General features: G+C 42.6%; 1 protein-coding gene across 1 annotated transcript in view; it reads left to right on the forward strand.

Moving 5' to 3' along the window:
• LOC127611688 (NALCN channel auxiliary factor 1) overlaps nt 1-12039 on the forward strand; it is an 86932-nt gene that overhangs the window by 17560 nt on the left and 57333 nt on the right. The window lies entirely within an intron of this gene.

Below are 12039 nucleotides of genomic sequence, written 5' to 3' on the forward strand. Positions count from 1 at the left end.
GGTGGAGACAAGAACAAATGCTAAAGATTAGAGAGAATACCCAGTGATGTGTGCAGATAGGATCTGACAATATGTGTCACATCCCCAGACGCACTGTAATTTTCTCTAGGTTTTGCTCTATTTATTTATTTTTCTTCTGGAAGGCGGTGGGGTGGGCGAGAACAATTCATTTGTCCACCTGGCCCGATATATAATCCTCTCCCATTTAATCAACCTTTGTGTCAATGGATAAAAGTGCGTGTGTGTGTGTGTGTGTGTTTGCGCACGCATGAGTGTATCGCATTGTGTAATGTTGAAAATGGTTTTCCAGAGTTGCGTGTGAGACACAGGAGTAAAAACAACTTTTAGAGCGCCACTCTCATATTTGACTACTTGGTTCGTAATCAATCAGGATTCAATAAATGTATTGTACTTCCTGCTATGACAGGATGTAGTTGTACTCGAGACGACGAACAGCGCAATACACGCGATGATCTCCGCTGGCCATCACGAGTCTCCCTCAAATACTGATGTCTGTTGTAGTACCCAGACTGACCTGTGTGGGGCAGCATCGTGCAACAGGGCATCCAGATTAAGAGGATACGAAGTAGTAGGGGTAGTAGTAATGGTAAATAAGGAAGTTAGGCTGACTGCTGTCTTATTTTTGAAGTACATTGTGGTTACAAGTTCTTCTCGTCATTTTTTGTTCATGACTTGACAAGCAATTTCTAACTGGTAAAAGCGCACTGGATTGCAAGAAAGAAAATTGTGACTCTGTCGTTGCTATGGCAACCATGTGTCATGAAATTCAGGGATTTAGAATATCAGTGAAACGGCCATGAAACCTCATGTTGTGCTAGGATAAGCATCAGGGCTAGCGACTGTGACTATTCACAGAAACAAATTCAGACAATGTTTGTTCTGTTCTATTCTGTTTGACTTTCTGTCCAACGTCCATCCATCCATTTTCTGAAACTGCTTATCCTGTTCGGGGGTCACAGGGCGCTGGAGCCTATCCGAGACGACGTTGGTCGAAAGACAGAACACACTGAAAGTTTTTGCAGAAATTACTCCATTTTATTTTATCAAGTGGTTGCATGAAATAAAACCGGCTGGATTCAGTTGTTGTTGGTTTTTTTCAGTAGGCTATGTATCTATTTCTAAAATGTATCTGGATCCAGATGATTTTTTTTTGTGTAGCTACCTGACAAAATAAAATTGAGTACCGTATTTTCCACACGGAAAGGCGCGCTGGATTATGAGGTGCACCTTCAACGAAGGGTCTATTTTGTAGGGGTTTTTTTCATACATTGGGCGCACTGCATTATAAGACACAATCTACAATGCATCCACTAGATGGAGCTACGCTCAATAAAATGCCAATAGAACGATCAGATGTCAGTAAAACATATTTAATAAAGCAGCGACACCGTTCACTTAACCAACAGCAAGTTATACCAGACTCGTTCACGTTGAACTCTCTTGCCGCTGCTCTATTTCCGTGTTCGACTGCGTAACCGCGTAATCGCCTTAAGTTTGAACTCTGTATTGTCAGCATGTCTCGAGCAATGAGCCATTTTGGGGTTGAAATATTCCCGTAATAACCATACGTAAGGCGCATCTGATTTTAAGGCGCACTGTGAGCTTTAAAGAAAATGGAAGGATTTTAGTTGCGCCTTTAGGTACCCGTAAATTCAACACACTGGACTGGTAGCCAGTCAATCATAGGACATTACCACCTATCTACCTATCATCTCGATCAAAAGAAGGGATGTGATTCATTTTGAGGCGCCTTAACTTCAAGCCTCTGTTCTCTAAAGATATACGGTTGGCTCACTTCCAGTTGCAATTCCCAATCGATCATCTTCAAACTTTCAGGGTTTATTGGCCTATGCGTAAATGCTTCAAGCCCATTCATTTTGAAAGGATGCATGACCTAAGATTTTTGAGGTGGTTGAGTTCAAACGTCAGATGAGTTCATCCCTGTTGAGTCCCGTCGAGGCTTTAAGAGGTGCAACAAATAATCTTCCAATTCTTTTTATTTATTTATTTTTTCCAAGGCAACATGCCCTCTTTATCCCCACAAATAAATGTCTGTCTATATTGTAGGCTAAGCTTGCTTGTTTGGCATGTGCGATGGGAACAAGGACATAACGTATTGATGACTCTTCTCAAAAGTGTCAAAGTCTCAATTGTCATGAACGGGTCAGGGTTACGGTCAATAAACCCGCTAACTCTTCTCATCGTACACAAACCAACACGCAACTTGGAGGTCATCTTTAGTGGTTTCAAAGTCAAGAACTAAAATATTTTGAGACGGTCGCTGAGTCAAGATCTGTTCTCAGTGTTTTATTTTTCTGTTCTGTAATGTTTTCATTTTACTTTACCTCACGGAGAGTTGACTTTTCTCACCTTCTGTGCTTGCATAAAGTTCTTGTCTAGTGTTAAACTATGGGTCTTTTCCCTTAAATAGCTCTCTTTTTTTCCTCTATCTGATGCAAATGATGGCTTCCTCTGAGCCATCATTACAAAGCCTAAGAGGCTGATTATTCACATCATTAATCTGGCAGCACCTAGCAACCACCTTGGAAGCCTGATATAGCCTCCAAGTGTGTGTGTGTGTGTGTGTGTGTGTGTGTGTATTTTCATGTGTATATGTATATGTATATGTATATGTATATGTATATATATATATATATATATATATATATATAAATATAAATGAGAGAGTCGTTTGACAATCCAGGTTGAGGGTTTTTGAGAGTTGGCTGCAGCGAACACCACCACTCCACACCTCCTCCCCCTTAAATACGCCCCAACACCCACCTCCATTCTGACAGTAATTTGATTGTGGATGTAGCTGGGAGGGGGAAACGGAAGGGAGGTTATTGACGGGCGCAGAGAGTGCATGGAAAAGGAACAAAAGCAAAGGAGGGGAGGAATGGAGATAATGAGGGTCTTATCGTCATCTCTTCATGTTTTTTTGTTGATGTGTGAAGGGGATGGAAGGAGACTAGTTAGTTGGCTTTTCACCTTTTTGACAAATAACCTGTTCGCTTTTTGGTCACCTGTTTTTTGTGTTCTTTAACGCCGTCTGACCTCCTTTTGTCGCTGCTACTTTTTATCACCTCTGCCAAAGAGGTGCCATTTGTCTGTCTGACCCGACCCAGAGTGATTCTTTGTGTGTAGGCCGTGTTCACACATCTGGATATCCACTCGCTCTTAAAGACAAATGCACAGTAGTGTGTGTACATCTGGTGCAGACGGCGTGTCCATAGCGTGGTGTAATTTGAGGGGTCACTGAAAAAGAGAGCGACTTGGAAATAAGACTTTTTGGTACGTCGGTTCTCATCAGTGTTATAATAGTTTTGGAATTTTCATGATAGTTTTTTAAAATTTGGTTTTGTTTAAATATAGTTCGTTTTTTTCATGCTTAATTTGAGTTTTTATTAGATTTAATGAGTTGTAGTTTTTTTCGCCTCTGAATTCCTGGGTAAAATTCCTGGCATTAAAACATGCATGCGGGGTAAAGACTCTAAATCACAAGTATCATTCTCCGGTTCTGGACGGCCACTATCCTGCCTGTCCTACACGTCCCCTCACTCCACCCACCCTGAACACACCTTATTGAAATGGTCAGCTCACATGTAGGCTGAGGGCTGGAGATAGACAATTGTCAGCTGGCATCATCTCCAGTTTATCCAGGACCTTAGTGAAAATAAGCGGTCAAGAAAATGGATGGTTGTACAATTAGTTATTCCTTTTTTTTCTCTATTATTATTATCATTATACACATTCTTATTTTGTCTCGTTATCCTCATTATTATCATTTTTATTATCATGATTACAAATGTTGAGTGATGCCTGGGATAAATCACCTGATATCACTGCCCTTGTAAAGAGACGTGTGCTCTCTCTTTTGAAGTTACAAAATAAATATTATTAAAAGGCGACAAGCTCATTTTTGGAAGATTTTTTTTAACATACTTTGACCCCATCCATCCATCCATCCATCATCTACCGCTTATCCGGGGCCGGGTCGCGGGGGCAACAGCTTTAGCAGGGAAGCCCAGACTTCCCTCTCCCTAGCTACTTCTTCCAGCTCTCCCCGGGGGATCCCGAGTCGTTCCCAGGCAAGCTGGGTGACATAGTCTCTCCAGCGTGTCCTGGGTCTTCCTCGGGGTCTCCTCCCGGTGGGACATGACCGGAACACCTCACCGGGGAGGCGCTCAGGAGGCATCCGAATCAGATGCCCAAGCCACCTCATCTGGCTCCTCTCGATGTGGAGGAGAAGCGGCTCGACTCTGAGCCCCTCCCGGATGACTGAGCTTCTCACCTTATCTCTAAGGGAGAGCCAAGCTAGCTCTTGGGACATACTTTGACATGATGTGGAAATACTTTGTTTCTGAATATGTTTGCAAGAACAGTGGATGATTCTGTCAAGTGGTTAATGTTAAATTATTTAATATTTTTATGACCTTTAGGACATGAATTTCACTGCTGTGCTTTGTCTCCTCCGGCTGCAGTCCCCCCACCCCCACCCCCCCAACCTGTACAGTGGCACTGGCAGCCCCTCTCAGACTCACTTTAAATTATTCATCTGCCAGAGGCTTTCTCAAAGGCACTGAGGAGGAACTGTGACACCACCTCTCCTGTGCGACTCGCACGCGGAAAGCATGTGCGTGCCGCCGCCACAGTCATGTTAAGCACGTGAGCAAAGACCAACAGGCGGGTGGGTGTCACATTGTGTCTGACCTTCATTTTACCCTGCAGGAAAGATTGCCAGCGCAACAGAATACGCTCGCTGCACACTTTATTAGGTACACCTGCACAAGCTAATGTGATCCAGCATAAGAGCTGAAGGTGGCCTTGATTGACTGTGTGGAAAATTGACCATTAGTTCATCAACTATTGTTTTTATGCAAAATGTATTTCTGAACTCCTGTCTCCATGTACGGTTTGCAAACAGAGTTCTATGCCTATTTTTCTGGATGTTACAAGCGAGTTTTAGATACAGCGATTGCCATCACATGCGCCCAGCAGCTCAGGCACTGGTGTCAAACTCAAGGCTCGGGGGCCAGATGTGGCCCACCACATCATTTTATGTGGCCCGCGAAAGCAAATCATGTCTGTCATAACCTGCTTAATCCTTGCCAAAATTTGTACCAAAAAGTCAAATTGTCATGTATACTATTACTCCTTTGAATTATCTTTTTTTCTCATTCCCATTTTAACAGGAATGCGGAATAAAAGCAGCAGTAGTTATACAATTAATTAAAGATCCATACAACGGGGGCGGAGTTCAAGTCTTAGGATGGCAGCGTAACCCAAATTTCTCGGAATGTCATATTTTGGGCCCTCGCTCGATTTTTAACCCAAATTAGCTTATTTCTGACCCAAATGATTTTACAGTGCGAAGTTTTTTTTTAAATTTACTTTGGGAAGTCACCCAACACAATTGTACCTTCTATTTTCCACACCCTTAGGGGTTGTTAAAGGCCTTGACAAAGCAATCCGACGTCTGCTGTCGGGAAGTCAGAAAGCGCCGTTGTAAAGTGGGGACCATTGTCACGGAACTGTGGGGGGTTGGGTAGTGTTCGGTTGATTCAAGGTCTGATTGGCTGTTCGCTAGCAAATCAGTGCACGGGACAAGAAGAGAAAGTGACAAATACTCATGGTTCAGCACCTCAGGGGTTGCATTTTTTTCACCTAAATTCAAAAGAGGTGGTCCGGTGCGCCAGTGGTTAGCGCGTCAACCTCACAGTGCAGAGGTGCAGGGTTCGATTCTGGCTACGGCCTCCCTGTATGGAATTTGCATGTTCTCCCCGGACCTGCGCGGGTTTTCTCCGGGTACTCCGGTTTCCTCCCACCTTCCAAGAACATGCATGGCAGGTTAATGGAACACTCTAATTTGTCCTGAGGAATGGGTGTGAGTGTGGATGGTTGTTCATCTCAGTGTGCCCTGCGATTGACTGGCAACCGGTTCAGGGTGTCCCCCGCCTACTGCCCGAAAGACAGCTGGGATAGGCACCAGCACCCCCCGCGACCCTAGTGAGGATAAGTGGATCGGAAAAGAAATGAATGAATGCGTGAGCTCACCCAGCTACCCTCTCCTCCTCCCCACGTGTTCCATCAGCTGTCCCGTTTTCTTTCCTGGGCCTCTCAGTCACGTGCCCTATAGTTGCTATAATGGAGATGAATGGGCTGCTATGAGCCGTGTGGGATCGAGGGGCACCGCAGTGCTCACCACCATTGAGCATTGCTGGCCTTTATTGGACATGTCATAATTATTTTGAATTGCAAACTTTTGCAAAATCTTGAAAGTGGCTGAAATAAAACTGCTGTTGTTAAAAAAAAAAAGAAATGGAGAAAAAAAAGCTGTACTTCAGCAATTTATTTTATTCGCTCCGAAAAAAAAGGCATTTATGGTAATAATCCAGCATGGCTCTCATGCCTCTTATCGCTGATGCACACTACCTCCCTCTCTCTCCCATTCTCTGCGCATATCTGTCACCCCTGAATGTAACTGTACAGTATGACGCTGAGTTGCTTCTGAAAGTTTCACTTCTGTGTGTGTGTGTGTGTGTGTGTGTGGTATGAATTACGTCTGTGTCATTGTGTTCTTGTTTATCTGCCGTGTGTGGCTCACATCGAGGTTGTCATTGGCAGTGTAACTCACCAGTGTCGCTGAGAACACGCCAACGCCACATTCCACCATATCTGTGTGTGTGTGTGTGTGTGTGTGTGTGTGTGTGTGTGTGTGTGTGTGTGTGTGTGTGTGTGTGTGTGTGTGTGTGTGTGTGTGTGTGTGTGTGTGTGTGTGTGTGAGAGAGAGAGAAAGAGAGACGGATAAAGAGATGAGGGACTTAAGTTTTTGGAGGATTTTTTTCAGCGCATAGCTCATTTTCCTTCTCTTAGTCGTTAACACGCCGTCAATGTCATTACTCACTTGCGCAAAATTAGGGCTAAACAGCTCGAGCCGGAGCCATCCGTTAACTAACATGCACTATTTAAAAAGTTTGGCGCGTCATGAGTAATGCGGAGCGCATGGATGAATCATGTCACTGTGCGCCACATTTCCATTTAAATAAGTCAAGAGTGTGTAGCATATGCCGCAGTATAGGAAGGATAAATGAGAGCACTGAAGAGGCTGGAGGAAGATAAAGTGAGAAAAATGTCAGAGATGGGTGGCTCCAGGAAAAAAACAACTTTCCATTAGAAAGTGCTGCGCAATATTATATATACCGTGTTTTCCACACACTGGATTATGAGGCACACCTTCAATAAATGGCCTATTTTGTAATCATTTGTCATTTTTTGAGCACCGCATCATAAGTCACTATCTACAATGCATCCACTAGATAGAGCTACACTCAAGGAAACACCAACAGAACGATCAGATGTCAGTAAAACTTATTTAATAAAGCATAGTTCACTTAACCAACAGCAAGTTATACTGACTCGTGAACGTTGAACTCTGCGTTGTCCGCATGTCTCAAGCAAGGAGCCACTTAGGGGTAGAAATATTACCGTAATGACCATGCACAAGGCGCATCGTATTGTTAGGTGCGCTGTGAGCTTTTAAGAAAATGGAAGGCTTTTAGGTGCGCCTTTTAGTGCGGAAAATATGGTACACATTAGTCACTGCAAGTGTCTGCTTTTGTGCTGGGAAACTGCACTGCAATTGGGGAATTTGACTGCAGGTCAATAAATATATAAACAAACAAGTTGTTCATAGATTGCATGGATTAGTCCATCTTCTGATCGGATCGGGAATCCGTGCTATTTATTTATTTACTTATTTTGAACTTGCTGATTGGTGATCGGCTCCAAAATCGTGATCGTTTAAAATGTTATTCATAATCATTTACGTATGCAAATAATTACTCCAAATATCAATTAATCTGTTGATGCATTACATTTATAAACCATGGTTTAATTTCCTTTATTTGAAAACAGGATATTTTAAACTGACGTCGCAGTAAATTCACTAACACGATTATTATTATTATTTTTTTTTTTATCATTGGGTTACTGGTTTGGTCTGTAACATGTCAGAAAAAAGGGAAAAATGTTGATCGCTGTTTTCCAAAGTAAAAATAGATGTTTGTCAACGTCTTCTTTTGATTTAGTACGATGATAATCAGTCTGGTTTCGTCAAGGACAAAAGAAATTCACTGTTGAGAGGCTTCTAAGGATTTACACCGATTTAGGACTGCAAATGATTATCAATCCAAAAAGGTTACTGATTAATTTGATAATTGATTAGTTGTCGATCAATCGTTGCACCACTATAATTCTTTCAGGCATGATCCCTCTTCCCTTTTCATACCATGGATTTCTCGTCTCGCATCATGTGCAGACTTGATTCATGAAGATGGCAGCAAAAATAAACTCGGTGCTGTTGTGAGTTGGAAGCGGGGCGGAAATAGGACACAGAAAGAGGAGAGCATACGGCTTTCATCAAAACTCAAAAAAAGGTTTTCATCTTATTCACGGTGACATATGTGCGTAACATTCTCAACAGCAAGAGCCAGACACTATGAAACAGAATATAACATGGCTATCAATGGGTTAGAGGAGAATGCAAGGCAACTTTAAGATATTTCAAACCGATTTCAAAAGGCCTTGCTGAGCCCAATCTAAAACTTTTGTCAGTCCATCTACAGCCAACACATGGCTGTAGATGGCCCCGTGGCTGGATTTGCCTTGGGCCCGTAAATGACAATCTACACACCTGCCATGATCCTAATGAGGACAAAAACAAGATCAGTAAATCTCAAAGTTTGCTATGCGGTCTGGCTCGAGGTGTGCGTGAAAGAATCACTGGATTAAATGTTGAAATCTTCTCTAATGTTACACTTACTTAAACATTTTTGAACCAAAAGCAATATTAGTTATGTATTTTTTTGGGGGGGGGGAATACAGTTCAGTTGTATTTAACTTTAAAGTGCAGTGCAGTTGCATTTAACCATCCTGCCATGCATGTTTTTGGAATGTGGGAGGAAACCGGAGTACCCGCAGAAAACCCACACAGGCCCAGGGAGAACATGCAAACTCCATACTGCACTGTGAGGTCAACGCGCTAACCCCTGGCCCACGGGGCCGTCCAATACTTAAGTCACATTTTTATTTGCATACCTGACTGGAAGTGTTCGTACTTTGCATCCACTTATAATCCTCTGTCGCATTTTAAATTAATACGTACTATGCTACTGTCTTTTAAGTTTGGGGTATCAGGTGGGACTTGGACAGCTACGCATTATTTTTAGGCTGTAATTGGTTTAAAAATTGAGAACCACCGCACTGTCGAACATGGATGGCTGTTTCCCTAACATACTCTATGTTCCCGTAGTAATACCCGTAGATCTACCAAAGCCATTTCCACACTTGCGTTCCCTTTCGGCCAGAACTCACCAAAGCGGGACATTGTTCATTAACACAGATGCTGCACTTTGCTTCATTAACATAATTTTGATGCGAAGTGACACAACACGTGGGGGGAGAAAGAAAATCTCAGTCGTTAAACTGAATATATACTGTAGCTGGTGGCATTTTGACAATATTGCTACATCTGGTCCCAGTCGACTTCAACGCTCCCATCCCGAGTCGGCCCCTCGCGCACGGGACAGTAAGTGGGAAGGAAACGCCGGCTTAGATGGCCAGTTTGTAAGGAGCTTAAGTCTCAAAATATGGCCTGACCCAACTCGAAATGCCTCATGAATAAACATGCAGCAACTTAGTTGTGATTAATTGTAGGAGGCATTACTGAGTACAAAGTTTAAAGGAAGAGATGCGTTTCAGGATTCAGGGTGACCATTTTGTATCTGATCCGAGCTAATCTAGCATCGTGCCTGCTTTGGAATGCTAATGTGGAAGGAAGATGCTTTACCGGAACGTCTTCTGCGGGCATGATAACGTTAATGAAGAGCTTTTTATTCCATCTATCCATTTTCTATTGCACTTATCCGTATTAGGCTGGAGGTTGAACTGAAGACTATACCGGCTGAATTTTGGCGACAGTTCACCCTGGACTGATCACCATTGAATAGGTGGCAACACTAAGACCAACAAGCAACAATATCATCATCAATCCATGACAGACACTCTTTCGCTTTCGATTAGTTTTAGGTATTTTAGCATACACATAGGAGCATTTACTTCACAACCAGATATATGTCAGGCACTTTAAATACGGGCAAAATACGTGCACACATGCAAAATACGTGTTCATAAAAGTATTTCATTTTCATATTTATCTCAATGCATGTACAAAAGATTCACTATTCTCACCCAACAACTATTCTAACCAACATATATGTGTATATATATATATGTAATAAACTGTATATAAAAACACACACACACAATGCACCTGCTGAATAGCAGGTGCTTTTTTTGCTTTTTTTTCCCCCAAATAATTTATTCAATAAAATATTATTTTTGATTTGCTATGTTTGTCTTGCATATAAATACAAATCTTCCCAATTTTTTTTGGGCCTAGGGTAGCAGAAGATCCGGTGCCAGTGCAACTAAGACATGCCTGCCATCCAGTAGCAATTGGTGATTTTATAACTTAAAACGACAGTCGATACTCACTGGTCGGCACCCATGGATTAATATATTTTCAGATTTATTGTCCTTTTTTATATATATTGTACATATATATTTTGTTTTTATATATCTTCTGTTTTTGTTCACCCGGATGAACAACATCAGCTGAGATAGGTTGCGTCTCTTCCGCAAACGGTGAGGATAAGTGCAATAGAATCTTGATGGATGGAGTTCAGAAAATCTAGAGAGGGATAATTTGGGAAATATTAATAAGCCATCATTGATTTTATGCAAGGGCGGTCCGGTAGTCCAGTGGTTAGCGCGTCGGCTTCACAGTGCAGAGGTACCGGGTTCGATTCCAGCTCCGGCCTCCCTGTGTGGAGTTTGCATGTTCTCCCCGGGCCTGCGTGGGTTTTCTCTGGGTGCTCCGGTTTCCTCCCACATTCCAAAAACATGCGTGGCAGGCTGATTGAACACTCTAAATTGTCCGTAGGTGTGAGTGTGAGCGTGGATGGTTGTTCGTCTCTGTGTGCCATGTGATTGGCAGGCAACCAATTCAGGGTGTCCCCCGCCTGCTGCCCGAAGACAGCTGGGATAGACTCCAGCGCCCCCCGCAACCCTAGTGAGGATCAAGCGGTCCGGAAGATGAATGAATGAATGATTTTATGCATCGTAAATAAATCGGGGAAATTATGTCAAATGCACATTCATTACGTTTCTTTTCAGCGTTGTGAAAAATCGTCGTGTACCGGTAGTCTCGACGCAAAGCCAAATTATGCACCTTCTGTATTGTATCCTATCTTTTCCTGTTTTCATTTTCATCCTGGGGTTTTTGGATCATATTTTCCTAGAAATTTAATTCTGTTCCTAATCGTTCCATTTGAAAGGTTCGTCTGCTGACAAATAAAAGGACAAGGCGAGCACATCCGCCAAAACATTTTTGTCCTTCGTGTCCTGGGTGGCACCTGCAATGTCTCTCCGTAAAGAAAAACAGAATAACAAATTTGGGTTGTATTTTCAACTGCGGCTCTCTTACACACACACACACACATACACATGGAAAATAGGGTCTCTTGCTGCACCCTCCATTAAACACTTGAACCAACATTTGGTTTTATCAGACAGTTTTTGACAACTGCTTCACATCTGTTTCATGGCACTTGTGAACCGCTAGCCCGGTACAGGAAGTTTCCGTAGATGTGGTGGCTAATTACGAGTGCAGTTCTGAGATTTGGATGAAGCCAACCAATTAGATTTTTTTCTTGGCACGGTGCTGGGCCAAAGTAGAAAGTTTTCTAAATGGCTGGTGGCTAAATTCATTTTCTTCAATTATCGAGGCTGCTGTAAGTTTTTGGATGAGGCCAAACACCAAATGAATGTTCAGCAAAACTCTTATTTTTCGCTTTGTGGCAAAACACTAAAATAGAAGGTTCTGTGGAGGGTGTCACAGAGGAAGAGCAACACATACAGGATGTGATCACATGTTCACAACCCGAGCATTTGTGT

The sequence above is a fragment of the Hippocampus zosterae genome, chromosome 12, assembly GCF_025434085.1.
Source record: "Hippocampus zosterae strain Florida chromosome 12, ASM2543408v3, whole genome shotgun sequence".
Lineage (NCBI taxonomy): Eukaryota > Metazoa > Chordata > Actinopteri > Syngnathiformes > Syngnathidae > Hippocampus > Hippocampus zosterae.